At 55.3% G+C, this 4,782-nt stretch overlaps 1 long non-coding RNA gene across 1 annotated transcript; it reads left to right on the forward strand.

Annotated features, from left to right (window-relative positions):
- Nucleotides 1-430: 430 nt before the first annotated feature.
- Nucleotides 431-4,287, forward strand: LOC113596291 (uncharacterized). The gene is made up of 2 exons (XR_003417037.2): nt 431-1,104; nt 3,451-4,287. It is a non-coding gene; the product is annotated as an uncharacterized LOC113596291 (long non-coding RNA).
- The last annotated feature ends 495 nt before the right edge of the window (nt 4,288-4,782 follow it).

A 4,782-nucleotide genomic window follows, 5' to 3' on the forward strand; every position in this document is an offset into this window, starting at 1 on the left:
AATCACACAGGGCTTGCCTCTTTGTCGCTGACTGCTTTCACGTAGCATGACGTCCTAAGGTCCATCCATCCTGCAGCACGTGTCAGAATTCGCTTCCTTTTTAAGGCTGAATGATATTCCATCGCGTGCATATACCGCATTTGGTTTGTCCATTCAGCCCTGCATGGACACCTGTGCCTTCACCTTTTGGATACTGTGAAGACGGGTGTACAAATACCTCTTCGAGACCCTTGTGTCTACCTTTTTGAGGTGTATGAAGACACTAGACATTTGAAAAAAATAATTCAAAACGAAAAGGATGGTCTACAAATAGACATGGAAGGACTGTTTCTTCCCACATCCTCTTTGGAGGCCCCTGAGCAGGGGCGGGGGGAAGGGGGGCCTCCCAGGGGGAGCTTTGGCTGCGGAGGCGCGGGGCCGGGACAAGGGGGCGCGCAGGGCAGCGCCAGATGCTGGGGGTCGGCGGGGTGGGTCTTGCTTAGTCACCCGCGACTCTGGCGCACAGCGGTGCCCTCGCCTCGCCTGCCCGCCGCCGCCCACCCCCGGCCCGGCGATCGCCCCGCCGCATTCCTGCGCGCTGCCTGCTGCCGACCCGGTGACTCACGGCCCAGGCAGCCCGGGAACGCCCGGCCTCGTCCTGGGCCCGCAGCCGCTGGTTTTCCTATTTGGAAACTCCTTAGCCGCCTCCGCGCCAGCCACCCGGTCTCCTCCCAGGTCCCCCGTAGGCGGCTGGGAAGGAGGGCAGGGAAGCCTGGGGACAAGCGCCTTTTCTGCGGAGGGGGACCCACGACCGTCCTTAGAGAGGATGGGTGTATGCTTCCTTGTCCCCAATTCAAGAATCTCCAAATGCCCGGCAGCCACATTTACAGGACGGCAAAACCTGGCTTGAACTGCAAAGAGACGGAGTTGGAGTCTTTATCCTGCTGAAATGTGGACGCTTATACATTTTGCTGCAGAAATGTACCCGTCTTGAGTACAGGAGAGTCTGTCCTAGGTTCCCCGGGAGGTGCTGTATCATATACAATTGATGCATATTTTAGAATCTCCTTTCTAAAATCTGAAAAATTCTGAATTTGAAAACCCATCTGGCTCCCAGGAGTCTAGGTAAGAGACTGTGGGTCTGTGTTGTGCCTCTTTTTCCCAGCAGAGTCAAGGCTCAGAGTGGGGGCGGGGGGGTCACAGCTGCCAATGGGCTGGTGGGTCCATGTCTGAGTTGCTCTCTCTCCCTGACCTGCCTCCCACAAGACTCTGCCTCCCCTGTGTCCCACCTCCTCACCTGTCCCTCCTCTGGGAAGCTTTTCTTGTCCACCCCAGCCAAAGCGGACCTTTCTTTCCCCGTTGGGTCCCAGAGCCCAGGCCAGTGCCTACCCCTTATGGATACTTGCTGGGAGACTGGAGACCACGGTGGTGAGCGAGCGGGCTGACCGGAGGCTCCAGCCCCTCAGGATCTAGCCTTGATTTGGCCACACTGCAGTGGTGTGACGTCGGACAGGTTACCTAGCTCTCTTGTGCCTCAGTTCCCTCATCTGTAAAAGGGCAGAATAATAATACTCCTCCCAGAGCGTTGGCGTGACAATTAGAGAATAAAATGCAAAACACCCATATTGCGTGGGACATACTTATACTAAAAAAACTATTTGTTGTTTACCTGCAATTTAACGGGGTATCTTGTATCTTTACTTGCTAATCTGGCAGCTCTAGCCTGGCACAGAGATAGCTCCCGGTGTACATTAGCTGGTGTATTAATAATAAATGTTGAGTGACGTGAAAAGCTTTTTATCACAGTATTTGTATGTGCCTGATCTTTCCCCAGTAGTTTGAAGGCACTTAAAATTTTTTTTTAAATATTTATTTACTTTTTGAGAGAGAGAGAGAGACAGAGTGTCAGCGGGGCAGGGACAGAGAGAGAGGGAGTCACAGAATCCAAAGCGGGCCCCAGGCTCCGAGCTGTCGGCACAGAACCCGTCGCGGGGCTTGAACTCACAAACCAGGAGATCATGACCCGAGCCGAAGCCGGACGCTCAACTGACTGAGCCACCCAGGCGCCCCTAAAGGCACTTTAAAAGCATTCATTCATTCATTCATGCATTCATTCACTTAACAATTATTTATTGGACATCTTTTATATGCGAGTCATGGTTCCAAGCCTTGAGGATAAAGCAGTGAACCAGAACTAGCCCCTACCCTCATGGAGCTTCCAGTCTGGCCAAGAAGACGAATATTAAGCGTGAATGACCCCGGACGATGAATAAGCATTGCGACAAGCCCCAAGCAGACGTCCTGGCCAAGGACAGGCTGGGTGGGCACCCGAGCCTCAGACTTTTCCATCTCCTCCCTCTCACTCTCGCCCTCAGTGTCCCCCCTGGTGGGTGCCTGGATGGGGTGTTGGGGGACAAGGGCTCGGAGAGATGCTCTTGATCCCTGGGAAGGAGAGTCATTGTACAGGGTGGTTCCCACAGTGGGGCTGACAGCCCCGAGCCATCCACACTGTCCCCAGCCTCCCTGGGAATGGGGTGAGGTGGGAGGGATCAGGTGCGGCCGCGGAGAGGCTCCACCTGAGACCAAGGTGGATCTGGGGCCTTCATCTTTAGGAACACTTTGTGTGTTTGTCTAGCCAGCGGGCTCTGGGTGGGCGCTAAGAGAAGGGGTTTGGGGTGAATGATTTCTCTCGAGAGGGCGGTCAGCTGGTGATGTCAGTGGAGGGGAGCGCCTTTAAAGATCAACTGACTTGACATTTGATGGATGAGGAAACGGAGCACTCGAGAGGGAAGTGACTTCTGAAGGTCACACAGATCTCTCCCGGAGGAGCTGCCACCAAAACCCAGACTGACTCCCGGGCCAGAGTCCCTGCCCTGCCCCCTCCTGGCCGCAGCCCCCTTGGTGTTAAAGGAGAAGGCTGCGTGAGATCACCACCTTCTCACTGGGAATCCCCAAGGAGGGGTCACCTGGGAGCCAGCAGCCCTCCCTCTCCCACAGCCCCCAGGCAAGTTTCTGGGCGGTTTGGGCCCCTGGCCTCGGTCTGCAGCTCCGAGAGGGGGTTGGTGGTGGGGCAGGGGGAGCCGCTGAAAGCCGACCTCAAACAACAAATGAGAAATCTGAAAAAGTTTCACTTCCCAGATTTCACTGTGGTGGCTACACTCCGGGCAGTGGGATCTGACATCCCTCATGCTCCCTCACCGGCTCCTTTTGAAAACCCTGAGGAGTTTGACTTGTGACCTACCCACTGAGGGCTCCTCCTCCCTGGTCCCCAGTGCTACGTCCTGATTCAGCACCCCCACACACACACATCCAGAAGGGGTTCCCTGAGCATGCACACCCCCACCTCTCAGAACCACCCATCCAGCCCAGCAGTCCCCGATCCTCTGTGTAGATCCAGGCTGGGATGCCCGTGAGGGACAGGATAGAACTTTCCCCTCATGAGTGTCCTCTCTGTCCCCTCTCCATGCCCAGATCCACTGCCTTGGTGAAGACCCTGCCCTCTCTTTCCTGGCAGCCTGGCATCCCGTGAAGTCCTATGGCCTAATGTGTAGACTCTGCCTTCAGACCTCCCAAGTGCATCTGGGGCCACCACTCCCGGCTTTGTGTGGCAGTTTGAAAATGTACCCACAAATTCTTTGGCACCGTGCCTGTCAAGAAATGGGGCCTACGTCTTCTCTCCTCGAAGCTGAGCGAACCTTAGAGAGGCCAGTGACAATAGGGGACGGCAGAAGTTATTGTGATAGGACTTCCAAGGCTAGGTCTTAAGGACACTTCAGCTTCCTTCGAGTTCTCCAGGGACAGTGACCTTTGGCACTAGGAGCTGCCATGTAAATGGTACAAACTCCGCCATATTTGTGGAGGTGTCTGGCCAGCAGTCCCAGCCAAGGTCCGTGTGGCCAGCCAATGTCAACTGGAGACAGCGAGGGGCTCTGCACTTAGGAATGGATGAGCCAGGGGGACCTGCCAGGGTGCTGGGAGCTTCTCCATCAGGGCCCCATGGGCTCAGAGGGTCAGAGCCCCCCCCCATCTGAGCTCACAATAGTGAGAGAGCTTGGCTCTGGAGGTTGCTCCCACCCTTCCTCTGGGCAGAGTCACTGGGTTAGAAGGGACCAACGATCTGGCCTGTTGAAACATGCTCACTCTCTAATCTGTGTTTCCTTTATACTCTACCCAGTAGAGTATGAACTCCACAAAGATAGGAGCTCACCGGAGTTTATCTATGTTGTAGTCTGCTACATCTCCAGTACTTACAACAGTGACAGTAGGTGCTCAGTGAACATTCACTGAGTAAGTAAATGGATGGATGGATGGATGGATGGTGTGTCTATTACTGTGAGGCCAGACCGGCTGCACCACTCGCTCCTCTGTGAAATGGGTGCCATGATGGGACCTATCCATCAGGAGTGTTGGTGGTGACTTGAGAGAATGGGCTGGTGCCCCTGCCTAGAGCATTGCTAAAGTTCAGGAGGGGATTATGGGGATCGTTAGCATTACTAGTCACCACAGGTTGAGTCTCCTTGTGACCAGAAAGACAAATCCGGGGTTTTTAAAGGCCCTTGGCCCAGGCTTCATGGAGATGCCCAACCCATGAACATACTGGGGCTTCTGACCCTCCAAACAGATGAGGTACCTCCTTGGGGCTCCCGTAGGCCCCCACACCCTGTGTTCCCCAACCCCAGCTCTGGCACACAGATCACCTGTTGGTCTGTGAAATCCCAGGGGCTGGGGAACGGGCCTCACCCCCTGTATCCCAGGGCCTAGCCCCACTCCTGCCCGGTGAGTGCTGGGGAAAGGACAGCGAGG

Source organism: Acinonyx jubatus, chromosome E1 (assembly GCF_027475565.1).
Source record: "Acinonyx jubatus isolate Ajub_Pintada_27869175 chromosome E1, VMU_Ajub_asm_v1.0, whole genome shotgun sequence".
NCBI lineage: Eukaryota > Metazoa > Chordata > Mammalia > Carnivora > Felidae > Acinonyx > Acinonyx jubatus.